Raw genomic sequence first — 26,484 nt, 5'->3', positions numbered from 1 at the left:
GGGGGTTGTGCTGGGGCTCGTGTTTTAGGGCTTAGGGCAGTGCAGTGATGTTCAGGCAGTGTAGTGGGTCGTGCTGGGGCTGATGTTTCAGGGCTCAGGGCAGTGCAGTGATGTTCGGGCAGAGTAGTGGGTCGTGCAGGGGGGTGGAGTATCAGAGTTTAGGGCAGTGCAGTGGTGTTAGGGCAGTGTAGGGGGTCATGCTGGGGCTGGTGTTTCAGGGTTTAGGGCAGTGCAGTGGTGTTCAGGCAGTGTAGTGGGATGTGCGGGGGTGGTGTTTTAGGGTTTAGGGCAGAGCAGTGGTGTTCATGCAGTGTAGTGGGTCATGCTGTGGGTGGTGTTTCAGGGTTTAGGGCAGTGCAGTGGTGTTCGGGCAGAGTAGGTGTCGTGCTGGGGCTGGTGTTTCAGGGTTTAGGGCAGTGCAGTGGTGTTCAGGCACTGTAGTGGGTCGTGCTGTGGGTGGTGTTTCAGAGTTTAGGGCAGTGCAGTGGCGTTTGGGCAGTGTAAGTGTCATGCTGGGGGTGGTGTTTCAGGGTTTAGGGCAGAGCAGTGGTGGTCGGGCAGTGTAGGGGTCGTGCTTTGGGTGGTGATATAGGGTTTAGGTCAGAGTAGTAGTGTTCGGGCAATGTAGGGGGAAGTGCGGGGTGGTGTATTAGGGTTTAGGGCAGAGCAATGGTGTTTGTGCAGTGTAGGGGGTCGTGCTGGGGGTGTTGTTTGAGGGTTTAGGGCAGTGCAGTGGTGTTTGGACATTGTTGGGGGTCATGCTGGGGATGGTGTTATAGGATTTAGGGCAGTGCAGTTGTGTTCGGGCAGGGTATTCGGTCGTGCTAGGCCTGGTGTTTCAGGGTTTTGGGCAGAGCAGTGGTGTTCGGGCAGAGTAGGGGTCGTGCTTTGGGTGGTGATATAGGGTTTAGGGCAGAGCAGTGGTGTTTATGCAGTGTAGGGGATCATGCTGGGGGTAGTGTTTCAGGGTTTAGGGCAGTGCAGTGGTGTTCGGGCAGTATGGGGGGTCATGCTGGGACTGGTGTATCAGGGTATAGGGCAGTGCAGTGGTGTTCGGGCAGTATACGGGGTCTTGCTGGGGGTGGTGTTTCAGGGTTTTGGGCAGAGAAGTGGTGTTCGGGCAGTGTAGGGGTCATGCTGGGGCTTGTGTTTCAGGGTGTAGGGCAGTGCAGTGGTGTTCGGGCAGTGTAGGGGGTCGTGCTGGGGGTGGTGTTTCAGGGTTTAGGGCAGAGCAGCGGTGCTCGGGCAGTGTTGGGGGTCATGCTGGGGATGGTGTTATAGCGTTTAGGGCAGAGCAGTGGTGTTTGGGCAGTGTAGGGGGTCATGCTGGGGTGGTATTTCAGGGTTTACGGCAGTGCAGTGGTGTTCAGGCAGTGTAGGGGGTTGTGCAGGGGTGGTGTTTTAGGGTTTAGGACAGTGCAGTGGGTTTTGGGCAGTGTAGGGGGTCGTGCAGGGGGTGGTGTTTCAGGGTTTAGGGCAGTGCAGTGCTGTTCGGGCAGTGTTGGGGATTTTGCTGGGGGTGGTGTTTCAGGGATTAGGCAGTGATGTTCGGGCAGTGTAGGGGGTCTTGCTGGGGGTGGTGTTTAAGGGTTGAGGGCAGTGGTGTTCGGGCATTGTAGGGGGTCGTGCTGGGGGGTGTGTCTCAGGGCTTAGGGCAGTGCAGTGGTGTTCAGGCAGTGTGGGGGTTCTTGCTGGGGTGGTGTTTCAGGGTTTAGGCCAGAGCAGTGGTGTTCGGGCAAGGTAGGGGGATGTGTGGGGTGGTAGTTTAGGGTTTAGGGCAGAGCAGTGGTGTTTGGGCAGTGTAGGGGGTCATGCTGGGGTGGTATTTCAGGGTTTAGGGCAGTGCAGTGGTGTTCGGGCAGTATGAGGGGTCATGCTGGGGCTGGTGTATCAGGGTATAGGGCAGTGCAGTGGTGTTCGGGCAGTGTAGGGGTCATGCTGGGGCTTGTGTTTCAGGGTATAGGGCAGTGCAGTGGTGTTCGGGCAGTGTAGGGGGTCGTGCTGGGGTTGGTGTTTCAAGGTTTAGGGCAGAGCAGGGGTGCTCGGGCAGTGTTGGGGGTCATGCTGGGGATGGTGTTATAGGGTTTAGGCCAGAGCAGTGGTGTTCGGGCAGTGTAGGGGGTCTTGCTGGGGGTGGTATTTCAGGGTTGAGGGCAGTGGTGTTCGGGCATTGTAGGGGGTCATGCTGGGGGTGGTTTTTCAGGGCTTAGGGCAGTGCAGTGGTGTTCAGGCAGTGTGGGGGTTCTTGCTGGGGTGGTGTTTCAGGGTTTAGGGCAGTGCAGTGGTGTTCGGGCAGTGTTGGGGGTCGTGCAGGGGGGTGGAGTTTCAGGGTTTAGGGCAGTGCAGTGGTATTCGGGCAGTGTAGGAGGTCGTGCTGGGGCTGGTGTTACAGGGTATAGGGCAGGGCACTGGTGTTTGGGCAGTGTGAGGGGTGGTGCTGGGGTTGGTGTTTTGGGGTATAGGGCAGTGCAGTGGTGTTCGGGCAGTGCCTGGGGTCATGCTAGGGCTAGTTATTGAGGGTTTAGGGCAGTGCAGTGGTGTTCGGGCAGTGTAGGGGATCGTGCTGGGCTTGTGTTTCAGGGTTTAGGGCAGTGCAGTGGTTTTTGGGCAGTGTAGGGGGTCGTGCTGCTACTGGTGTTTCAGGGTTTAGGGCAGTGCAGTGGTGTTCGGGCAGTGTAGGGGGTCGTCCTGGGGCAGGTGTTTTAGGGTTTAGAGCAGTGCAGTGGTGTTCGGGCAGTGTAGGAGGACGTCCTGGGGCTCTTGTTTCAGGGTTTAGGGCAGAGCAGTGGTGTTCGGGCAGTGTAGGGGATTAGCGCAGGGGGTGGTGTTTCAGGGTTTAGGGCAGTGCAGTGGTGTTCGGGCAGTGTAGGGGGTCATGCAGGGGGTGGTATTTCAGGGTTTAGGGCAGTGCAGTGGTTTTCGAGCAGTGTAGGGGGTAGCGCAGGGGGTGGTGTTTCAGGGTTTAGGGCAGTGCAGTGGTGTTCGGGCAGTGTAGGGGGTCATGCAGGGGGTGGTGTTTCAGGGTTTAGGGCAGTGCAGTGGTGTTCGGGCAGTGTAGGGGGTCGTGCTGGGGCTGGTGTTTCAGGGCTTAGGGCAGTGTAGTGATGTTCAGGCAGTGTAGTGGGTCGTGCTGGTGCTGGTGTTTCAGGGCTCAGGCCAGTGCAGTGGTGTTCGGGCAGAGTAGTGGGTCGTGCAGGGGGGTGGAGTTTCAGAGTTTAGGGCAGTGCAGTGGTGTTCGGGCAGTGTAGGGGGTCATGCAGGGGGTGGTGTTTCAGGGTTTAGGGCAGTGCAGTGGTGTTCAGGCAGTGTAGTGGGATGTGCGGGGGTGGTGTTTTAGGGTTTAGGGCAGAGCAGTGGTGTTCAGGCAGTGTAGTGAGTCATGCTGTGGGTGGTGTTTCAGGGTTTAGGGCAGTGCAGTGGTGTTCGGGCAGAGTAGGTGTCGTGCTGGGGCTGGTGTTTCAGGGTTTAGGGCAGTGCAGTGGTGTTCAGGCACTGTAGTGGGTCGTGCTGTGGGTGGTGTTTCAGAGTTTAGGGCAGTGCAGTGGCGTTTGGGCAGTGTAAGTGTCGTGCTGCGGGTGGTGTTTCAGGGTTTAGGGCAGAGCAGTGGTGTTCGGGCAGTGTAGGGGTCGTGCTTTGGGTGGTGATATAGGGTTTAGGCCAGAGTAGTAGTGTTCGGGCAATGTAGGGGGATGTGCGGGGTGGTGTGTTAGGGTTTAGGGCAGAGCAATGGTGTTTGTGCAGTGTAGGGGGTTGTGCTGGGGTGGTGTTTGAGGGTTTAGGGCAGTGCAGTGGTGTTTGGACAGTGTTGGGGGTCATGCTGGGGATGGTGTTATAGGATTTAGGGCAGTGCAGTTGTGTTCGGGCAGGGTATTGGGTCGTGCTAGGCCTGGTGTTTCAGGGTTTTGGGCAGAGCAGTGGTGTTCGGGCAGTGTAGGGGTCGTGCTTTGGGTGGTGATATAGGGTTTAGGGCAGAGCAGTGGGGTTTATGCAGTGTAGGGGGTCATACTGGGGGTGGTGTTTCAGGGTTTAGGGCAGTGCAGTGGTGTTCTGGCAGTATGGGGGGTCATGCTGGGACTGGTGTATCAGGGTATAGGGCAGTGCAGTGGTGTTCGGGCAGTATAGGGGGTCGTGCTGGGGGTGGTGTTTCAGGGTTTTGGGCAGAGAAGTGGAGTTCGGGCAGTGTAGGGGTCATGCTGGGGCTTGTGTTTCAGGGTATAGGGCAGTGCAGTAGTGTTCGGGCAGTGTAGGGGGTCATGCTGGGGTGGTGTTTCAGGGTTTAGGGCAGAGCAGCGGTGCTCGGGCAATGTTGGGGGTCATGCTGGGGATGGTGTTAAAGGGTTTAGGGCAGAGCAGTGGTGTTTGGGCAGTGTAGGGGGTCATGCTGGGGTGGTATTTCAGGGTTTACGGCAGTGCAGTGGTGTTCAGGCAGTGTAGGGGGTTGTGCAGGGGGTGGTGTTTTAGGGTTTAGGATAGTGCAGTGGGTTTCGGGCAGTGTAGGGGGTCGTGCAGGGGGTGGTGTTTCAGGGTTTAGGGCAGTACAGTACTGTTCGGGCAGTGTAGGGGTTCTTGCTGGGGTGGTGTTTCAGGGTTTAGGCCAGAGCAGTGGTGTTCGGGCAAGGTAGGGGGATGTGTGGGGTGGTAGTTCAGGGTTTAGGGCAGAGCAGTGGTATTTGGGCAGTGTAGGGGGTCATGCTGGGGTGGTATTTCAGGGTTTAGGGCAGTGCGGTGGTGTTCAGGCAGTGTAGGGGGTTGTGCAGGGGGTGGTTTTTCAGGGTTTAGGACAGTGCAGTGGGGTTCGGGCACTGTAGGGGGTCGTGCAGGGGGTGGTGTTTCAGGGTTTAGGGCAGTGCAGTGGTGTTCGGGCAGTGTAGGGGATCGTGCTGGGCTTGTGTTTCAGGGTTTAGGGCAGTGCAGTGGTTTTTGGGCAGTGTAGGGGGTCGTGCTGGTACTGGTGTTTCAGGGTTTAGGGCAGTGCAGTGGTGTTCGGGCAGTGTAGGGGGTCATCCTGGGGCAGGTGTTTCAGGGTTTAGAGCAGTGCAGTGGTGTTCGGGCAGTGTAGGAGGACGTCCTGGGGCTCTTGTTTCAGGGTTTAGGGCTGAGCAGTGTTGTTCGGGCAGCGTAGAGGACGTATTGGGGGTGGTGTTTCAGGGTCTAGGGCAGTGCAGTGGTGTTCGGGCAGTGCAGGGGGTAGCGCAGGGGGTGGTGTTTCAGGGTTTAGAGCAGTGCAGTGGTGTTCGGGCAGTGTAGGGGGTCATGCAGGGGTGGTGTTTCAGGGTTTAGGGCAGTGCAGTGGTGTTCGGGCAGTGTAGGGGGTCGTGCTGGGGCTGGTGTTTCAGGGCTTAGGGCAGTGCAGTGGTGTTCGGGCAGTGTTGGGGGTCATGCTGGGGCTGGTGTTTCAGGGTTTAGGGAAGTACAGTGGTGTTCAGGTAGTGTAGTGGGTCGTGCTGTGGGTGGTGTTTCAGAGTTTAGGGCAGTGCAGTGGTGTTCGGGCAGTGTAAGTGTCGTGCTGGGGGTGGTGTTTCAGGGTTTAGGGCAGAGCAGTGGTGTTCAGGCAGTGTTGGGGGTCATGCTGTGGATGGTGTTATAGGATTTAGGGCAGTGCAGTTGTGTTCGGGCATTGTATTGGGTCGTGCTGGGCCTGGTGTTTCAGGGTTTTGGGCAGAGCAGTGGTGTTCGCGCAGTGTAGGGGTCGTGCTTTGGGGTGTGATATAGGGTTTAGGGCAGAGTAGTAGTGTTCAGGCAATGTAGGGGGATGTGCGGGGGTGGTGTTTTAGGGTTTAGGGCAGAGCAGTGGTGTTTGTGCAGTGTAGGTGGTCGTGCTGGGGGTGGGGTTTCAGGGTTTAGGGCAGTGCAGTGGTGTTTGGGCAGTATGTGGGGTCATGCTGGGGCTGGTGTTTCAGGGTTTAGGGCAGTGCAGTGGTGTTCGGGCAGTATGGGGGTCATGCTGGGGCTGGTGTATCAGGGTATAGGGCAGTGCAGTGGTGTTCGGGCAGTGTAGGGGTCATGCTGGGGCTTGTGTTTCAGGGTATAGGGCAGTGCAGTGGTGTTCGGGCAGTGAGGGGGTTGTGCTGGGGGTGGTGTTTTAGGGTTTAGGGCAGAGCAGGGGTGCTCAGGCAGTGTTGGGGGTCATGCTGGGGATGGTGTTATAGGGTTTAGGCCAAAGCATTGGTGTTCAGGCAGTGTTGGGGATCTTGCTGGGGGTGTTTTTTCCGGGTTTAGGCAGTGATGTTCGGGCAGTGTAGGGGGTCTTGCTGGGGGTGGTGTTTCAGGGTTGAGGGCAGTGGTGTTCGGGCATTGTAGGGGGTCATGCTGGGGGTGGTGTTTCAGGGCTTAGGGCAGTGCAGTGGTGTTCAGGCAGTGTGGGGTTTCTTGCTGGGGTGGTGTTTCAGGGTTTAGGGCAGTGCAGTAGTGTTCTGGCAGTGTTGGGGGCCGTGCAGGGGGGCGGAGTTTCAGGGTTTAAGGCAGTGCAGTGGTGTTCAGGGAGTGTAGGAGGTCGTGCTGGGGCTGGTGTTTCAGGGTTTATGGCAGTGCACTGGTGTTTGGGCAGTGTGAGGGGTGGTGCTGGGGTTGGTGTTTAGGGTATAGGGCAGTGCAGTGGTGTTCGGGCAGTGCAGGGGGTCATGCTAGGGCTGGTTATTGAGGGTTTAGGGCAGTGCAGTGGTGTTCAGGCAGTGTAGGGGATAGTGCTGGGCTTGTGTTTCAGGGTTTAGGGCAGTCAGTGGTTTTTGGGCAGTGTAGGGGGTCGTGCTGGTACTGGTGTTTCAGGGTTTAGGGCAGTGCAGTGGTGTTCGGGCAGTGTAGAGGGTCGTCCTGGGGCAGGTGTTTCAGTGTTTAGAGCAGTGCATTGGTGTTCGGGCAGTGTAGGAGGTCGTCCTGGGGCTGTTGTTTCAGGGTTTAGGGCAGAGCAGTGGTGGTCGGGCAGCGTAGAGGACATACTGGGGGTGGTGTTTCAGGGTTTAGGGCAGTGCAGTGGTGTTCGGGCAGTGTAGGGGGTAGTGCAGGGAGTGGTGTTTCAGGGTTTAGGGCAGTGCAGTGGTGTTCGGGCAGTGTAGGGGGTCATGCAGGGGGTGGTGTTTCAGGGTTTAGAGCAGTGCAGTGGTGTTCGGGCAGTGTAGGGGTCGTGCTGGGGTGGTATTTCAGGGTTTAGGGCAGTGCAGTGGTTGTTCGGGCAGTGTAGGGGGTCGTGCTGGGGCTGGTGTTTCAGGGCTTAGGGCAGTGCAGTGGTGTTCGGGCAGTGTAGTGGGTCGTGCAGGGGGGTGGAGTTTTAGAGTTTAGGGCAGTGCAGTGGTGTTAGGGCAGTGTAGGGGGTCATGCTGGGGCTGGTGTTTCAGGCTTTATGGCAGTGCAGTGGCGTTCAGGCAATGTAGTGGGTCATGCTGTGGGTGGTGTTTCAGGGTTTAGGGCAGTGCAGTGGTGTTCGGGCAGTGTAAGTGTCATGCTGGGGGTGGTGTTTCAGGGTTTAGGGAAGAGCAGTGGTGTTCAGGCAGTGTTGAGGGTCATGCTGGGGATGGTGTTATAGGATTTAGGGCAGTGCAGTTGTGTTCGGGCAGTGTATTGGGTCGTGCTGGGCCTGGTGTTTCAGGGTTTTGGGCAGAGCAGTGGTGTTCGGGCAGAGTAGGGGTCGTGCTTTGGGTGGTGATATAGGGTTTAGGGCAGAGTAGTAGTGTTCGGGCAATGTAGGAGGATGTGCGGGGGTGGTGTTTTAGGGTTTAGGGCAGAGCAGTGATGTTTGTGCAGTGTAGGGGGTCGTGCTGGGGGTGGTGTTTCAGGGTTTAGGGCAGTGCAGTGGTGCTCCGGCAGTATGGGGGGGTCATGCTGGGGCTGGTGTATCATGGTATAGGGCAGTGCATTGATGTTCGGGCAGTGTAGGGATCATGCTGGGGCTTGTGTTTCAGGGTATAGGGCAGTGCAGTGGTGTTCGGGCAGTGTAGGGGTCGTGCTGGGGCTGGTGTTTCAGGGTTTAGGGCGTTGCAGTGGTGTTTGGGAAGTGTAGGGGGTCGTCTTGGGGATGATGTTTCAGGGTTTAGGACATTGCAGTGGTGTTCGGACAGTGTAGGGGGTCATCCTGGGGCTGTTGTTTCAGGGTTTAGGGCAGAGCAGTGGTGTTCGGGCAGTGTAGAGGACGTACAGGGCGTGGTGTTTCAGAGTTTAGGGGAGTGCAGTTGTGTTCGGGTAGTGTAGGGGAACGTTCTGGGGGTGGTGTTTCAGGGTTTAGGGCAGTGCAGTGGTGTTCGAGCAGTGTAGCGGGTCGTACAGGGGGGAGTTTCAGGATTTAGTGCAGTGCAGTGGTTTTCGGGCAGTGTAGGGGTCTTGCTGGTGGTGGTGTTTCAGGGTTAAGGCCAGTGCAGTGGTGTTTGGTCAGTATAGGGGGTCTTGCAGAGGGTGGTGTTTCAGAGTTTAGGGCAGTGCAGTGGTGTTCGGGCAATGTAGGGGGTCATGCTGGGGGTGGTGTTTCAGGGAATAGCGCAGTGCAGTGGTGTTCGGGCAGTGTGGGGGGTCTTGCTAAGGCTGGTATTTCAGGGTTTAGGGCAGAGCAGTGGTGTTCGGGCCATGTGGGGGATCTTGCTGGGGGTGGTGTTTCAGGGTTTAGGAAGTGGTGTTCGGGCAGTGTAGGGGGTCTTGCTGGGGGTGGTGTTTCAGGGTTGAGGGCAGTGGTGTTCGGGCATTGTAGGGGATCGTGCTGGGGTGATGTTTCAGGGCTTAGGGCAGTGCAGTGGTGTTCGGGCAGTGTGGGGGTTCTTGCTGGGGTGGTGTTTCAGGGTTTAGGGCAGTGCAGTGGTGTTCGGGCAGTGTTGGGGGTTGTGCAGGGGGTTGGAGTTTCAGGGTTTAGGGCAGTGCAGTGGTGTTCGGGCAGTGTAGGGGGTCGTGCTGCGGCTGGTGTTTCAGGGTTTAGGGCAGTGCACTGGTGTTTGGGCAGTGGGAGGGGTGGTGCTGGGGTTGGTGTTTTAGGGTATAGGGCAGTGCAGTGGTGTTCGGGCAGTGCAAGGGGTCATGCTAGGGCTTGTTTTTGAGGGTTTAGGGCAGTGCAGTGGTGTTCGGGCAGTGTAGGGGATCGTGCTGGGCTTGTGTTTCAGGGTTTAGGGCGGTGCAGTGGTTTTTGGGCAGTGTAGGGGGTCTTGCTGGTACTGGTGTTTCAGGGTTTAGGGCAGTGCAGTGGTGTTCGGGCAGTGTAGGGGGTCGTCCCGGGGCAGGTGTTTCAGGGTTTAGAGCAGTGCAGTGGTTTTCGGGCAGTGTAGGAGGACGTCCTGGGGCTCTTGTTTCAGGGTTTAGGGCTGAGCAGTGGTGTTCGGGAAGCAGCGAGGACGTATTAGGGGGGGTGATTCAGGGTCTAGGGCAGTGCAGTGGTGTTCGGGCAGTGTAGGGGGTAGCGCAGGGGGTGGTGTTTCAGGGTTTAGGGCAGTGCAGTGGTGTTCGGGCAGTGTAGGGGGTCATGCAGGGGGTGGTGTTTCAGGGTTTAGGGCAGTGCAGTGGTGTTGGGGCAGCATAGGGGGTCCTGCTGGGGCTGGTGCTTCAGGGCTTAGGGCAGTGCAGTGGTGTTCGGGCAGTGCAGGGGGTCATGCTAGGGCTGGTTATTGAGGGTTTAGGGCAGTGCAGTGGTGTTCAGGCAGTGTAGGGGATAGTGCTGGGCTTGTGTTTCAGGGTTTAGGGCAGTCAGTGGTTTTTGGGCAGTGTAGGGGGTCGTGCTGGTACTGGTGTTTCAGGGTTTAGGGCAGTGCAGTGGTGTTCGGGCAGTGTAGAGGGTCGTCCTGGGGCAGGTGTTTCAGTGTTTAGAGCAGTGCATTGGTGTTCGGGCAGTGTAGGAGGTCGTCCGGGGGCTGTTGTTTCAGGGTTTAGGGCAGAGCAGTGGTGGTCGGGCAGCGTAGAGGACATACTGGGGGTGGTGTTTCAGGGTTTAGGGCAGTGCAGTGGTGTTCGGGCAGTGTAGGGGGTAGTGCAGGGGGTGGTGTTTCAGGGTTTAGGGCAGTGCAGTGGTGTTCGGGCAGTGTAGGGGGTCATGCAGGGGGTGGTGTTTCAGGGTTTAGAGCAGTGCAGTGGTGTTCGGGCAGTGTAGGGGTCGTGCTGGGGTGGTATTTCAGGGTTTAGGGCAGTGCAGTGGTTGTTCGGGCAGTGTAGGGGGTCGTGCTGGGGCTGGTGTTTCAGGGCTTAGGGCAGTGCAGTGGTGTTCGGGCAGTGTAGTGGGTCGTGCAGGGGGGTGGAGTTTTAGAGTTTAGGGCAGTGCAGTGGTGTTAGGGCAGTGTAGGGGGTCATGCTGGGGCTGGTGTTTCAGGCTTTATGGCAGTGCAGTGGCGTTCAGGCAATGTAGTGGGTCATGCTGTGGGTGGTGTTTCAGGGTTTAGGGCAGTGCAGTGGTGTTCGGGCAGTGTAAGTGTCATGCTGGGGGTGGTGTTTCAGGGTTTAGGGAAGAGCAGTGGTGTTCAGGCAGTGTTGGGGGTCATGCTGGGGATGGTGTTATAGGATTTAGGGCAGTGCAGTTGTGTTCGGGCAGTGTATTGGGTCGTGCTGGGCCTGGTGTTTCAGGGTTTTGGGCAGAGCAGTGGTGTTCGGGCAGAGTAGGGGTCGTGCTTTGGGTGGTGATATAGGGTTTAGGGCAGAGTAGTAGTGTTCGGGCAATGTAGGAGGATGTGCGGGGGTGGTGTTTTAGGGTTTAAGGCAGAGCAGTGATGTTTGTGCAGTGTAGGGGGTCGTGCTGGGGGTGGTGTTTCAGGGTTTAGGGCAGTGCAGTGGTGCTCGGGCAGTATGGGGGGGTCATGCTGGGGCTGGTGTATCATGGTATAGGGCAGTGCATTGGTGTACGGGCAGTGTAGGGATCATGCTGGGTCTTGTGTTTCAGGGTATAGGGCAGTGCAGTGGTGTTCGGGCAGTGTAGGGGTCGTGCTGGGGCTGGTGTTTCAGGGTTTAGGGTGTTGCAGTGGTGTTTGGGAAGTGTAGGGGGTCGTCTTGGGGATGATGTTTCAGGGTTTAGGACATTGCAGTGGTGTTCGGACAGTGTAGGGGGTCATCCTGGGGCTGTTGTTTCAGGGTTTAGGGCAGAGCAGTGGTGTTCGGGCAGTGTAGAGGACGTACAGGGGGTGGTGTTTCAGAGTTTAGGGGAGTGCAGTTGTGTTCGGGTAGTGTAGGGGAACGTTCTGGGGGTGGTGTTTCAGGGTTTAGGGCAGTGCAGTGGTGTTCGAGCAGTGTAGCGGGTCGTACAGGGGGGAGTTTCAGGATTTAGTGCAGTGCAGTGGTTTTCGGGCAGTGTAGGGGTCTTGCTGGTGGTGGTGTTTCAGGGTTAAGGCCAGTGCAGTGGTGTTTGGTCAGTATAGGGGGTCTTGCAGAGGGTGGTGTTTCAGAGTTTAGGGCAGTGCAGTGGTGTTCGGGCAATGTAGGGGGTCATGCTGGGGGTGGTGTTTCAGGGAATAGCGCAGTGCAGTGGTGTTCGGGCAGTGTGGGGGGTCTTGCTAAGGCTGGTATTTCAGGGTTTAGGGCAGAGCAGTGGTGTTCGGGCCATGTGGGGGATCTTGCTGGGGGTGGTGTTTCAGGGTTTAGGAAGTGGTGTTCGGGCAGTGTAGGGGGTCTTGCTGGGGGTGGTGTTTCAGGGTTGAGGGCAGTGGTGTTCGGGCATTGTAGGGGATCGTGCTGGGGTGATGTTTCAGGGCTTAGGGCAGTGCAGTGGTGTTCGGGCAGTGTGGGGGTTCTTGCTGGGGTGGTGTTTCAGGGTTTAGGGCAGTGCAGTGGTGTTCGGGCAGTGTTGGGGGTTGTGCAGGGGGTTGGAGTTTCAGGGTTTAGGGCAGTGCAGTGGTGTTCGGGCAGTGTAGGGGGTCGTGCTGCGGCTGGTGTTTCAGGGTTTAGGGCAGTGCACTGGTGTTTGGGCAGTGGGAGGGGTGGTGCTGGGGTTGGTGTTTTAGGGTATAGGGCAGTGCAGTGGTGTTCGGGCAGTGCAAGGGGTCATGCTAGGGCTTGTTTTTGAGGGTTTAGGGCAGTGCAGTGGTGTTCGGGCAGTGTAGGGGATCGTGCTGGGCTTGTGTTTCAGGGTTTAGGGCGGTGCAGTGGTTTTTGGGCAGTGTAGGGGGTCTTGCTGGTACTGGTGTTTCTTGGTTTAGGGCAGTGCAGTGGTGTTCGGGCAGTGTAGGGGGTCGTCCCGGGGCAGGTGTTTCAGGGTTTAGAGCAGTGCAGTGGTTTTCGGGCAGTGTAGGAGGACGTCCTGGGGCTCTTGTTTCAGGGTTTAGGGCTGAGCAGTGGTGTTCGGGAAGCAGCGAGGACGTATTAGGGGGGGTGTTTCAGGGTCTAGGGCAGTGCAGTGGTGTTCGGGCAGTGTAGGGGGTAGCGCAGGGGGTGGTGTTTCAGGGTTTAGGGCAGTGCAGTGGTGTTCGGGCAGTGTAGGGGGTCATGCAGGGGGTGGTGTTTCAGGGTTTAGGGCAGTGCAGTGGTGTTGGGGCAGCATAGGGGGTCCTGCTGGGGCTGGTGCTTCAGGGCTTAGGGCAGTGCAGTGGTGTTCGGGCAGTGTAGGGGTCATGCTTTGGGTGGTGATATAGGGTTTAGGGCAGAGTAGTAGTGACGGGCAATGTAGGGGGATGTGCGGGGGTGGTGTTTTAGGGTTTAGGGCAGAGCAGTGGTGTTTGTGCAGTGTAGGGGGTCGTGCTGGGGGTGGTGTTTCAGGGTTTAGGGCAGAGCAGTGGTGTTCGGGCAGCGTAGAGGACATACTGGGGATGGTGTTTCAGGGTTTAGGGCAGTGCAGTGGTGTTCGGGCAGTATAGGGGGTAGCGCAGGGGGTGGTGTTTCAGGGTTTAGGGCAGTGCAGTGGTGTTTTGGCAGTGTAGGGGATCATGCAGGGGGTGGTGTTTCAGGGTTTAGGGCAGTGCAGTGGTGTTCGGGCAGTGTAGGGGGTCGTGCTGGGGGTGGTATTTCAGGGTTTAGGGCAGTGCAGTGGTGTTTGGGCAGTGTAGGGGGTTGTGCTGGGGCTGGTGTTTCAGGGCTTAGGGCAGTGCAGTGGTGTTCGGGCAGTGTAGTGGGTCGTGCAGGGGGGTGGAGTTTCAGAGTTTAGGGCAGTGCAGTGCTGTTAGGGCAGTGTAGGGGGTCATGCTGGGGCTGGTGTTTCAGGGTTTAGGGCAGTGCAGTGGTGTTCAGGCAGTGTAGTGGGTCGTGCTGTGGGTGGTGTTTCAGAGTTTAGGGCAGTGCAGTGGCGTTCGGGCAGTGTAAGTGTCGTGCTGGGGGTGGTGTTTCAGGGTTTAGGGCAGAGCAGTGGTGTTCGGGCAGTGTAGGGGTCGTGCTTTGGGTGGTGATATAGGGTTTAGGCCAGAGTAGTAGTGTTCGGGCAATGTAGGGGGATGTGCGGGGTGGTGTTTTAGGGTTTTGGGCAGAGCAGTGGTGTTTGTGCAGTGTAGGGGGTCGTGCTTGGGGTGGTGTTTCAGGGTTTAGGGCAGTGCAGTGGTGTTTGGACAGTGTTGGGGGTCATGCTGGGGATGGTGTTATAGGATTTAGGGCAGTGCAGTTGTGTTCGGGCAGTGTATTGGGTCGTGCTAGGCCTGGTGTTTCAGGGTTTTGGGCAGAGCAGTGGTGTTCGGGCAGTGTAGGGGTCGTGCTTTGGGTGATGAGATAGGGTTTAGGGCAGATCAGTGGTGTTTATGCAGTGTAGGGGGTCATGCTGGGGGTGGTGATTCAGGGTTTAGGGCAGTGCAGTGGTGTTCGGGCAGCATGGGGGGTCATGCTGGGGCTGGTGAATCAGGGTATAGGGCAGTGCAGTGGTGTTCGGGCAGTTTAGGGGGTCGTGCTGGGGGTGGTGTTTCAGGATTTTGGGCAGAGAAGTGGTGTTCGGGCAGTGTAGGGGTCATGCTGGGGCTTGTGTTTCAGGGTATAGGGCAGTGCAGTGGTGTTCGGGCTGTGTAGGGGGTCGTGCTGAGGGTGGTGTTTCAGGGTTTAGGGCAGAGCAGGGGTGCTCGGGCAGTGTTGGGCGTCATGCTGGGGATGGTGTTATAGGGTTTAGGCCAGAGCAGTGGTGTTCGAGCAAGGTAGGGGGATGTGTGGGGTGGTAGTTTAGGGTTTAGGGCAGAGCAGTGGTGTTTGGGCAGTGTAGGGGGTCATGCTAGGGTGGTATTTCAGGGTTTAGGGCAGTGCAGTGGTGTTCAGGCAGTGTAGGGGGTTGTGCAGGGGGTGGTGTTTTAGGGTTTAGGGCAGTGCAGTGGGGTTCGGGCAGTGTAGGGGGTCGTGCAGGGGGTGGTGTTTCAGGGTTTAGGGCAGTGCAGTGCTCTTCGGGCAGTGTTGGGGATCTTGCTAGGGGTGGTGTTTCAGGGTTTAGGCAGTGGTGTTCGGGCATTGTAGGGGGTTGTGTTGGGGGTGGTGTTTCAGGGGTAAGGGCAGTGCAGTGGTGTTCAGGCAGTGTGGGGGTTCTTGCTGGGGTGGTGTTTCAGGGTTTAGGGCAGTGCAGTGGTGTTCGGGCAGTGTTGGGGGTCGTGCAGGGGGGTGGAGTTTCAGGGTTTTGGGCAGTGCAGTGGTGTTCGGGCAGTGTAGGAGGTCGTGCTGGGGCTGGTGTTTCAGGGTTTAGGGCAGTGCACTGGTGTTTGGGCAGTGTGAGGGGTGGTGCTGGGGTTGGTGTTTTAGGGTATAGGGCAGTGCAGTGGTGTTCGGGCAGTGCAGGGGGTCAGGCTAGGGCTGGTTATTGAGGGTTTAGGGCAGTGCAGTGGTGTTCGGGCACTGTAGGGGATCGTGCTGGGCTTGTGTTTCAGGGTTTAGGGCAGTGCAGTGGTTTTTGGGCAGTGTAGGGGGTCGTGCTGGTACTGGTGTTTCAGGGTTCAGGGCAGTGCAGTGGTGTTCGGGCAGTGTAGGGGGTCGTCCTGGGGCAGGTGTTTCAGGGTTTAGAGCAGTGCAGTGGTGTTCGGGCAGTGTAGGAGGACGTCCTGGGGCTCTTGTTTAAGGGTTTAGGGCTGAGCAGTGGTGTTCGGGCAGCGTAGAGGACGTATTGGGGGTGGTGTTTCAGGGTCTAGGGCAGTGCAGTGGTGTTCGGGCAGTGTAGGGGTAGCGCAGGGGGTGGTGTTTCAGAGTTTAGGGCAGTGCAGTGGTGTTCGGGCAGTGTAGGGGGTCATGCTGTGGGTGGTGTTTCAGAGTTTAGGGCAGTGCAGTGGTGTTCGGGCAGTGTAAGTGTCATGCTGGGGCTGGTGTTTCAGGGCTTAGGGCAGTGCAGTGGTGTTCGGGCAGTGTAGTGGGTGGTGCTGTGGGTGGTGTTTCAGAGTTTAGGGCAGTGCAGTGGTGTTCGGGCAGTGTAAGTGTCGTGCTGGGGGTGGTGTTTCAGGGTTTAGGGCAGAGCAGTGGTGTTCATGCAGTGTTGGGGGTCATGCTGGGGATGGTGTTATAGGATTTAGGGCAGTGCAGTTGTGTTCGGGCAGTGTATTGGGTCGTGCTGGGCCTGGTGTTTCAGGGTTTTGGGCAGAGCAGTGGTGTTCGGGCAGTGTAGGGGTCGTGCTTTGGGTGGTGATATAGGGTTTAGGGCAGAGTAGTAGTGTTCGGGCAATGTAGGGGGATGTGCGGGGGTGGTGTTTTAGGGTTTAGGGCAGAGCAGTGGTATTTGTGCAGTATACGGGGTTGTGCTGGGGGTGGTGTTTCAGGGTTTAGGGCAGTGCAGTGGTGTTCGGCCAGTATGGGGGGTCATGCTGGGGCTTGTGTTTCAGGGTATAGAGCAGTGCAGTGGTGTTCGGGCAGTGTAGGGGGTCATGCTGGGGGTGGTGTTTTAGGGTTTAGGGCAGAGCAGGGGTGCTCGGGCAGTGTTGGGGGTCATGCTGGGGATGGTGTTATAGGGTTTAGGCCAGAGCAGTGGTGTTCAGGCAGTGTTGGGGATCTTGCTGGGGGTGGTGTTTCCGGGTTTAGGCAGTGGTGTTCGGGCATTGTAGGGGGTCGTGCTGGGGGTGATGTTTCAGGGCTTAGGGCAGTGCAGTGGTGTTCAGGCAGTGTGGGGGTTCTTGCTGGGGTGGTGTTTTAGGGTTTAGGGCAGTGCAGTGGTGTTCGGGCAGTGTTGGGGGTCGTGCAGGGGGGTGGAGTTTCAGGGTTTAGGGCAGTGCAGTGGTATTCGGGCAGTGTAGGAGGTCATGCTGGGGCTGGTGTTTCAGGGTTTAGGGCAGTGCACTGGTGTTTGGGCAGTGTGAGGGGTGGTGCTGGGGTTGGTGTTTTAGGGTATGGGGCAGTGCAGTGGTGTTCGGGCAGTGCCGGGGGTCATGCTAGGGCTGGTTATTGAGGGTGTAGGGCAGTGCAGTGGTGTTCTGGCAGTGTAGGGGATCGTGCTGGGCTTGTGTTTCAGGGTTTAGGGCAGTGCAGTGGTTTTTGGGCAGTGTAGGGGGTCGTGCTGGTACTGGTGTTTCAGGGTTTAGGGCCGTGCAGTGATGTTCGGGCAGTGTAGGGGGTCATCCTGGGGCAGGTGTTTCAGGGTTTAGAGCAGTGCAGTGGTGTTCGGGCAGTGTAGGAGGATGTCCTGGGGCTCTTGTTTCAGGGTTTAGGGCAGAGCAGTGGTGTTCGGGCAGCGTAGAGGACGTACTGGGGTGGTGTTTCAGGGTCTAGGGCCGTGCTGTGGTGTTCGAGCAGTGTAGGGGGTAGCACAGGGGGTGGTGTTTCATGGTTTAGGGCAGTGCAGTGGTGTTCGGGGAGTGTAGGGGGTCATGCAGGGGGTGGTGTTTCAGGGTTTAGGGCAGTGCAGTGGTGTTCGGGCAGTGTAGGGGGTCATGCTGGGGCTGGTGTTTCAGGGATTAGGGCAGTGCAGTGGTGTTCGGGCAGTGTAGTGGGTCGTGCTGGGGCTGGTGTTTCAGGGCTTAGGGCAGTGCAGTGGTGTTCGGGCAGAGTAGTGGGTCGTGCAGGGGGGTGGAGTTTCAGAGTTTAGGGCAGTGCAGTGGTGTTCAGGCAGTGTAGTGGGATGTGCGGGGGTGGTGTTTTAGGGTTTAGGGCAGAACAGTTGTGTTCGGGCAATGTAGGGGGATGTGCGGGGTGGTGTTTTAGGGTTTAGGGCAGAGCAGTGGTGTTTGGGCAGTGTAGTGGGTCGTGCTGGGGGTGGTGTTTCAGGGCTTAGGGCAGTGCAGTGGTGTTCAGGCAGTGTAGTGGGTCGTGCTGTGGGTGGTGTTTCAGGGTTTAGGGCAGTGCAGTGGTGTTCGGGCAGTGTAGGGGTTGTGCAGGGGGTGGTGTTTTAGGGTTTAGGGCAGTGCAGTGGTGTTCGGGCAGTGTTGGGGATCTTGCAGGGGGTGGTGTTTCAGGGTTTAGGGCAGTGCAGTAGTGTTCAGGCAGTGTAGTGGGTCATGCTGTGGGTGGTGTTTCAGGGTTTAGGGCTGTGCAGTGGTGTTCGGGCAGTGTAGGTGTTGTGCTAGGGGTGGTGTTTCAGGGTTTAGGGCAGAGCAGTGGTGTTTGGGCAGTGTTGGGGGTCATGCTGGGGATGGTGGTTTAGGGTTTAGGGCAAAGCAGTGGTGTTCGGGCAATGTAGGGGATATGCGGGGTGGTGTTTGAGGGTTTAGGGCAGAGCAGTGGTGTTTGGGCAGTGTAGGGGGTCCTGCTGGGGGTGGTGTTTCAGGGTTTAGGGCATTGCAGTGATGTTCGGTCAATGTAGGGGGTCGTGATGGGGCTGATGTTTTAGAGATTAGGGCAGTGCAGTGGAGTTCGGGCAGTGTAGGGGATTGTGCAGTGGGTGGTGTTTCAGGGTTAAGGGCAGTGCAGTGGTGTTCGGGCAGTGTAGAGGGTTGTGCAGGGGGTGGTGTTTCAGGGTTTAGGGCAGTGCAGTGTTGTTCAGGCAGTGTTGGGGATCTTGCTGGGGGTGGTGTTTCAGGGTTTAGGCAGTGGTGTTTGGGCAGTGTAGGGGGTCTTGCTGGGGGTGGTGTTTCAGGGTTTAGGGCAGTGCAGTGTTGTTCGGGCACTGTAGGGGGTCTTGCTGGGGGTGGTGTTTCAGGGTTTAGGGCAGTGGTGTTTGGGCATTGTAGGGGGTCTCGCTGGGGGTGGTGTTTCAGGGCTTAGGGCAGTGCAGTGATGTTCGGGCAGTGTAGGGGATCTTGCTGGGGTGGTGTTTCAGGGTTTAGGGTAGTGCAGTGGTGTTCGGGCAGTGTTGGGGGTCGTGCAGGGGGTGGTGTTTCAGAGTTTACGGCAATGCAGTGGTGTTCGGGCAGTGTAGGTGGTCATGCTGGGGTTGGTGTTTCAGGGTTTAGGGCCGTGCAGTGGTTTTCGGACAGTGTAGTGGGTTGTGCTGGCTAGTGTTTCAAGGTTTAGGGCAGTGCAGTGGTTTTCGGGCAGTGTAGGGGTTCAAGCTGGGGCTGGTGTTTCAGGATTTAGGGCAGTGCAGTTGTGTTCAGGCAGTGTATTGGGTCGTGCTGGGCCTGGTGTTTCAGGGTTTTGGGCAGAGCAGTGGTGTTCGGGCAGTGTAGGGATCGTGCTTGGGGTGGAGATATAGGGTTTAGGGCAGAGTAGTGGTGTTCGGGCAATGTAGGGGGATGTGCGGGGGTGGTGTTTTAGGGTTTAGGGCAGAGCAGTGGTGTTTGGGCAGTGTAGGGGGTCGTGCTGGGGGTGGTGTTTCAGGGTTTAGGGCAGTGCAGTGGTGTTCGGGCAGTGTAGGGTGTTGTGCTGGGGCTGGTGTTTTAGGGTTTAGTGCAGAGCAGTGGTGTTTGGGCAGTGTAGGGGGATGTGCAGGAGGTGGTATTTCAGTTTCTAGGGCAGAGCAGTGGTGCTCGGGCAGTGTGGGGATCATGCTGGGGGTGGTGTTTCAGTGTTTGAGGCAGTGCAGTGGTGTTCGGGCAGTGTAGGGGGTCTTGCTGGGGGTGGTGTTTCAGGGTTTAGGGCAGTGGTGTTCGGGCTGTGTAGGGGGTGTTGCTTGGGTGGTGTTTCAGGGTTTAGGGCAGTGGTGTTCGGGCAGTGTATGGGGTCTTGCTGGGGTGGTGTTTCAGGGTTTAGAGCAGTGCAGTGGTATTCGGGTAGGGTAGGGGGTGTGCAGGGGGGTGGTGTTTCAGGGTTTAGGGCAGAGCAGTGGTGTTCTGGCAGTCTAGGGGATTGTGCTGGGTCTGGTGTTTCAGTGTTTAGGGCAGTGCAATGGTGTTCGGGGAGTGTAGGGGTCTTGCTGGGGGTGGTGTTTCAGGGTTTAGGGCAGTGCAGTGGTGTTCGGGCAGTGTAGGGGGCCTTGCAGGGGGAGGTGTTTCAGGGTTTAGGGCATCGGTGTTCGGGCAGTGTAGGGGTCTTGCTGGGTGTGGTGTTTCAGGGTTTAGGGCAGTGCAGGGGCATTCGGGCAGTGTAGGTGGGAATGCAGGGGGTGGTGTGTCAGGGTTTAGGGCAGTGGTGTTCGGGCAGTCTATGGGATCGTGCCTGGTCTTGTGTTTCCGGGTTTAGGGCAGTGCAGGTGTGTTCGGGGAGTCTTGGGGTAGTGCTAGGGCTGTTGTTTCAGGGTTTAGGGCAGTGCAGTGGTGTTCAGGCAGTGTAGGGGGTCGTGCTGTGGGTGGTGTTTCAGGGTTTAGGGCAGTGCAGTGGTGTTCGGGCAGTGTAGGTGTTGTGCTGGGGGTGGTGTTTCAGGGTTTAGGGCAGAGCAGTGGTGTTTGGGCAGTGTTGGGGGTCATGCTGGGGATGGTGGTTTAGGGTTTAGGGCAAAGCAGTGGTGTTCGGGCAATGTAAGGGGATATGCGGGGTGGTGTTTGAGGCTTTAGGGCAGAGCAGTGGTGTTTGGGCAGTGTAGGGGTCCTGCTGGGGGTGGTATTTCAGGGTTTAGGGCAGTGCAGTGGTGATTGGGCAGTGTAGGGGATTGTGCAGTGGGTGGTGTTTCAGGGTTAAGGGCAGTGTAGTGGTGTTCGAGCAGTGTAGGGGGTTGTGCAGGGGGTGGTGTTTCAGGGTTTAGGGCAGTGCAGTGTTGTTCAGGCAGTGTTGGGGATCTTGCTAAGGGTGGTGTTTCAGGGTTTAGGCAGTGTTGTTTGGGCAGTGTAGGGGGTCTTGCTGGGGGTGGTGTTTCAGGGTTTAGGGCAGTGCAGTGGTGTTCGGGCACTGTAGGGGGTCTTGCTGGGGGTGGTGTTTCAGGGTTTAGGGCAGTGGTGTTTGGGCATTGTAGGGGGTCTCGCTGGGGGTGGTGTTTCAGGGCTTAGGGCAGTGCAGTGGTGTTCGGGCAGTGTAGGGGTTCTTGCTGGGGTGGTGTTTCAGGGTTTAGGGCAGTGCAGTGGTGTTCGGGCAGTGTTGGGGGTCATGCATGGGGTGGTGTTTCAGAGTTTACGGCACTGCAGTGGTGTTCGGGCAGTGTAGGTGGTCATGCTGGGGCTGGTGTTTCAGGGTTTAGGGCAGTGCAGTGGTTTTCGGACAGTGTAGGGGGTGTTGCTGGCTAGTGTTTCAAGGTTTAGGGCAGTGCAGTGGTGTTGGGGCAGTGTAGAGGTTCAAGCTGGGGCTGGTGTTTCAGGATTTAGGGCAGTGCAGTTGTGTTCGGGCAGTGTATTGGGTCGTGCTGGGCCTGGTGTTTCAGGGTTTTGGGCAGAGCAGTGGTGTTCGGGCAGTGTAGGGATCGTGCTTAGGATGGTGATATATGGTTTAGGGCAGAGTAGTGGTGTTTGGGCAATGTAGGGGGATGTGCGAGGGTGGTGTTTTAGGGTTTAGGGCAGAGCAGTGGTGTTTGAGCAGTGTAGGGGGTCATGCTGGGGGTGGTGTTTCAGGGTTTAGGGCAGTGCAGTGGTGTTTGGGCAGAGTAGGGGGTTTTGCAGGGGGTGGTGTTTCAGGGATTAGGGCAGTGCAGTGGTTTTCGGGCAGTGTAGGGGGTTGTGCAGAGGGTGGTGTTTCAGGGTTTAGGGCAGTGCAGTGATGTTCGGGCAGTGTTCGATATCTTGCTGGGGTTGGTTTTTCAGGGTGTAGGCAGTGTGTTCAGGCAGTGTTGGGTGTCTTGCTGGGGGTGGTGTTTCAGGGTTTAGAGCAGTGCAGTGGTGTTCGGGCAGTGTGGGGGGTCTTGCTGGGGGTGGTGTTTCAGGGTTTAGGGCAGTGGTGTTCGGGCATTGTAGAGGTCTCGCTGGGGGTGTCGCTTCAGGGCTTAGGGCAGTGCAGTGGTGTTCGGGCTGTGTAGGGGTTCTTGCTTGGCTGTTGTTTTAGGGTTTAGGGTAGTGCAGTGGTGTTCGGGCTGTGTTGGGGGTCGTGCAGGGGGGTGGTGTTTCAGAGTTTAGGGCAGTGCAGTGGTGTTCGGGCTGTGTAGGGGTTGTGCTGGGGCTGGTGTTTCAGTGTTTAGGGCAGTGCTGTGGTGTTCTGGCTATGTGGGGTGTGGTGCTGGGGCTGGTGTTTCAGGGTATAGGGCAGTGCGGTGGTGTTCGGGCAGTGCAGGGGGTTGTCCTGGGGCTGGTATTTCAGGGTTTAGGGCAGATCAGTGGTGTTCGGGCAGTGTAGAGGACGTACTGGGGTGGTGGTTAAGGGTTTAGGGCAGTGCAGTGGTGTTCGGGCAGTGTAGGGGGTCTTGCTGGGGGTAGTGTTTCAGGGATTAGGGCAGTGGTGTTCGAGCATTGTAGGGGGTCTTGCTGGGGATGGTATTTCAGGGTTTAGGGCAGTACAGTGGTGTCAGGCAGTGTAGGGGTTCTTGCTGGGATGTTTCGGGGTTTAGGGCAGTGCAGTGGTGTTCAGGCAGAATAGGGGGTTGTGGGGGGGTTGGTGTTTCAGGGTTTAGGGCAGTGCAGTGGTGTTCAGGCAGTGTAGGGGGTCGTGCTGGGGCTGGTGTTTAAGAGGTTTAGGGCAGTGCAGTGGTGTTCGGGCAGTGTAGGGGTCGTGCTGGGGCTGGTGTTTCAGGATTTAGGGCAGTGCAGTGGTGTTCGGGCAGTGTAAGGAGTCGTCTTGGGGATGCTGTTTCAGGGTTTAGGGCAGTGCAGTGGGGTTCGGGCAGTGTAGGGGGTCGTGCAGGGGGTGGTGTTTCAGGGTTTAGGGCAGTGTTGGGGATCTTGCTGGGGGTGGTGTTTCAGGGTTTAGGCAGTGGTGTTTGGGCAGTGTAGGGGGTCTTGCTGGGTGTGGTGTTTCAGGGTTGAGGGCAGTGGTGTTCGGGCATTGTAGGGGGTCATGCTGGGGGTGGTGTTTCAGGGCTTAGGGCAGTGCAGTGGTGTTCAGGCAGTGTGGGGTTTCTTGCTGGGGTGGTGTTTCAGGGTTTTGGGCAGTGCAGTGGTGTTCGGGCAGTGTTGGGGGTCGTGCAGGGGGGCGGAGTTTCAGGGTTTAAGGCAGTGCAGTGGTGTTCGGGCAGTGTAGGAGGTCGTGCTGGGGCTGGTGTTTCAGGGTTTATGGCAGTGCACTGGTGTTTGGGCAGTGTGAGGGGTGGTGCTGGGGTTGGTGTTTTAGGGTATAGGGCAGTGCAGTGGTGTTCGGGCAGTGCAGGGGGTCATGCTAGGGCTGGTTATTGAGGGTTTAGGGCAGTGCAGTGGTGTTCAGGCAGTGTAGGGGATAGTGCTGGGCTTGTGTTTCAGGGTTTAGGGCAGTCAGTGGTTTTTGGGCAGTGTAGGGGGTCGTGCTGGTACTGGTGTTTCAGGGTTTAGGGCAGTGCAGTGGTGTTCGGGCAGTGTAGAGGGTCGTCCTGGGGCAGGTGTTTCAGGGTTTAGGGCAGATCAGTGGTGTTCGGGCAGTGTAGAGGACGTACTGGGGTGGTGGTTAAGGGTTTAGGGCAGTGCAGTGGTGTTCGGGCAGTGTAGGGGGTCTTGCTGGGGATGGTATTTCAGGGTTTAGGGCAGTACAGTGGTGTTCAGGCAGTGTAGGGGTTCTTGCTGGGATGTTTTAGGGTTTAGGGCAGAGCAGTGGTGTTTGGGCAGTGTAGGGGGTTTTGCAGGGGGTGGTGTTTCAGGGTTTAGGGCAGTGCAGTGGTTTTCGGGCAGTGAAGGGGGTTGTGCAGAGGGTGGTGTTTCAGGGTTTAGGGCAGTGCAGTGATGTTCGGGCAGTGTTGGATATCTTGCTGGGGTGGTGTTTCAGGGTGTAGGCAGTGTGTTCAGGCAGTGTAGGGTGTCTTGCTGGGGGTGGTGTTTCAGGGTTTAGAGCAGTGCAGTGGTGTTCGGGCAGTGTGGGGGGTCTTGCTGGGGGTGGTGTTTCAGGGTTTAAGGCAGTGGTGTTCGGTCATTGTAGGGGGTCTCGCTGGGGGTGTTGCTTCAGGGCTTAGGGCAGTGCAGTGGTGTTCGGGCAGTGTAGGGGTTCTTGCTTGGCTGTTGTTTCAGGGTTTAGGGTAGTGCAGTGGAGTTCGGGCTGTGTTGGGGCTCGTGCAGGGGGTGGTGTTTCAGAGTTTAGGGCAGTGCAGTGGTGTTCGACAGTGTAGGGGTTGTGCTGGGGCTGGTGTTTCAGTGTTTAGGGCAGTGCTGTGGTGTTCTGGCAATGTGGGGTGTGGTGCTGGGGCTGGTGTTTCAGGGTATAGGGCAGTGCAGTGGTGTTCGGGCAGTGCAAGGGGTTGTCCTGGGGCTGGTGTTTCAGGGTTTAGGGCAGATCAGTGGTGTTCGGGCAGTGTAGAGGACGTACTGGGGTGGTGGTTAAGGGTTTAGGGCAGTGCAGTGGTGTTCGGGCAGTGTAGGGGGTCTTGCTGGGGGTGGTGTTTCAGGGATTAGGGCAGTGGTGTTCGAGCATTGTAGGGGGTCTTGCTGGGGGTGGTATTTCAGGGTTTAGGGCAGTGCAGTGGTGTTCAGGCAGTGTAGGGGGTCGTGCTGGGGCTGGTGTTTAAGAGGTTTAGGGCAGTGCAGTGGTGTTCGGGCAGTGTAGGAGTCGTGCTGGGTCTGGTGTTTCAGGGTTTAGGGCAGTGCAGTGATGTTCGGGCAGTGTTGGATATCTTGATGGGGTGGTGTTTCAGGGTGTAGGCAGTGTGTTCAGGCAGTGTAGGGTGTCTTGCTGGGGGTGGTGTTTCAGGGTTTAGAGCAGTACAGTGGTGTTCGGGCAGTGTGGGGGGTCTTGCTGGGGGTGGTGTTTCAGGGTTTAAGGCAGTGGTGTTCGGGCATTGTAGGGGGTCTCGCTGGGGTTGTTGCTTCAGGGCTTAGGGCACTGCAGTGGTGTTCGGGCAGTGTAGGGGTTCTTGCTTGGCTGTTGTTTCAGGGTTTAGGGTAGTGCAGTGGAGTTCGGGCTGTGTTGGGGGTCGTGCAGGGGGTGGTGTTTCAGAGTTTAGGGCAGTGCAGTGGTGTTCGGGCAGTGTAGGGGTTGTGCTGGGGCTGGTGTTTCAGTGTTTAGGGCAGTGCTGTGGTGTTCTGGCAATGTGGGGTGTGGTGCTGGGGCTGGTGTTTCAGGGTATAGGGCAGTGCAGTGGTGTTCGGGCAGTGCAGGGGGTTGTCCTGGGGCTGGTGTTTCAGGGTTTAGGGCAGATCAGTGGTGTTCGGGCAGTGTAGAGGACGTACTGGGGTGGTGGTTAAGGGTTTAGGGCAGTGCAGTGGTGTTCGGGCAGTGTAGGGGGTCTTGCTGGGGGTGGTGTTTCAGGGATTAGGGCAGTGGTGTTCGAGCATTGTAGGGGGTCTTGCTGGGGGTGGTATTTCAGGGTTTAGGGCAGTGCAGTGGTGTTCAGGCAGTGTAGGGGGTCGTGCTGGGGCTGGTGTTTAAGAGGTTTAGGGCAGTGCAGTGGTGTTCGGGCAGTGTAGGGGTCGTGCTGGGTCTGGTGTTTCAGGGTTTAGGGCAGTGCAGTGGTGTTCGGGCCGTGTAGGGAGTCATCTTGGGGATGCTGTTTCAGGGTTTAGGGCAGTGCAGTGGGGTTCGGGCAGTGTAGGGGGTCGTGCAGTGGGTGGTGTTTCAGGGTTTAGGGCAGTGCAGTGCTGTTCGGGCAGTGTTGGGGATCTTGCTGGGGGTGGTGTTTCAGGGTTTAGGCAGTGGTGTTCGGGCAGTGTAGGGGGTATTGCTGGGGGTGGTGTTTCAGGGTTGAGGGCAGTGGTGTTCGGGCATTGTAGGGGGTCATGCTGGGGGTGGTGTTTCAGGGCTTAGGGCAGTGCAGTGGTGTTCAGGCAGTGTGGGGTTTCTTGCTGGGGTGGGGATTCAGGGTTTAGGGCAGTGCAGTGGTGTTCGGGCAGTGTTGGGGGCCGTGCAGGGGGGTGGAGTTTCAGGGTTTAAGGCAGTGCAGTGGTGTTCGGGCAGTGTAGGAGGTCGTGCTGGGGCTGGTGTTTCAGGGTTTAGGGCAGTGCACTGGTGTTTGGGCAGTGTGAGGGGTGGTGCTGGGGTTGGTGTTTTAGGGTAAAGGGCAGTGCAGTGGTGTTCGGGCAGTGCAGGGGGTCATGCTAGGGCTGGTTATTGAGGGTTTAGGGCAGTGCAGTGGTGTTCAGGCAGTGTAGGGGATAGTTCTGGGCTTGTGTTTCAGGGTTTAGGGCAGTGCAGTGGTTTTTGGGCAGTGTAGGGGGTCGTGCAGGTACTGGTGTTTCAGGGTTTAGGGCAGTGCAGTGGTGTTCGGGCAGTGTAGGGGGTCATCCTGGGGCAGGTGTTTCAGTGTTTAGAGCAGTGCAGTGGTGTTCGGGCAGTGTAGGAGGTCGTTCTGGGGCTGTTGTTTCAGGGTTTAGGGCAGAGCAGTGGTGGTCGGACAGCGTAGAGGACGTACTGGGGGTGGTGTTTCAGGGTTTAGGGCAGTGCAGTGGTGTTCGGGCAGTGTAGGGGGTAGAGCAGGGGGTGGTGTTTCAGGGTTTAGGGCAGTGCAGTGGTGTTCGGGCAGTGTAGGGGGTCGTGCTGGGGCTGGTGTTTCAGGGCTTAGGGCAGTGCAGTGGTGTTCGGGCAGTGTAGTGGGTTGTGCAGGGGGGTGGAGTGTTAGAGTTTAGGGCAGTGCAGTGGTGTTAGGGCAGTGTAGAGGGTCATGCTGGGGCTGGTGTTTCAGGCTTTATGGCAGTGCAGTGGTGTTCAGGCAGTGTAGTGGGTCGTGCTGTGGGTGGTGTTTCAGGGTTTAGGGCAGTGCAGTGGTGTTCGGGCAGTGTAAGTGTCATGCTGGGGGTGGTGTTTCAGGGTTTAGGGAAGAGCAGTGGTGTTCAGGCAGTGTTGGGAGTCATGCTGGGGATGGTGATATAGGATTTAGGGCAGTGCAGTTGTGTTCGGGCAGTGTATTGGGTCGTGCTGGGCCTGGTGTTTCAGGGTTTTGGGCAGAGCAGTGGTGTTCGGGCAGAGTAGGGGTTGTGCTTTGGGTGGTGATATAGGGTTTAGGGCAGAGTAGTAGTGTTCGGGCAATGTAGGGGGATGTGCGGGGTGGTGTTTTAGGGTTTAGGGCAGAGCAGTGATGTTTGTGCAGTGTAGGGGGTCGTGCTGGGGGTGGTGTTTCAGGGTTTAGGGCAGTGCAGTGGTGCTCGGGCAGTATGGGGGGGTCATGCTGGGGCTGGTGTATCAGGGTATAGGGCAGTGCATTGGTGTTCGGGCAGTGTAGGGATCATGCCGGGGCTTGTGTTTCAGGGTATAGGGCAGTTCAGTGGTGTTCGGGCAGTGCAGGGGTCGTGCTGGGGCTGGTGTTTCAGGGTTTAGGGCGTTGCAGTGGTGTTTGGGCAGTGTAGGGGGTCGTCTTGGGGATGATGTTTCAGGGTTTAGGACATTGCAGTGGTGTTCGGGCAGTGTAGGGGGTCATCCTGGGGCTGTTGTTTCAGGGTTTAGGGCAGATCAGTGGTGTTC

The sequence above is a fragment of the Triturus cristatus genome, chromosome 1_1 (genome assembly GCF_964204655.1).
Source record: "Triturus cristatus chromosome 1_1, aTriCri1.1, whole genome shotgun sequence".
In the NCBI taxonomy this organism is placed as follows: Eukaryota; Metazoa; Chordata; class Amphibia; order Caudata; family Salamandridae; genus Triturus; species Triturus cristatus.
Note: the sequence above shows the minus strand (reverse complement) of the source record.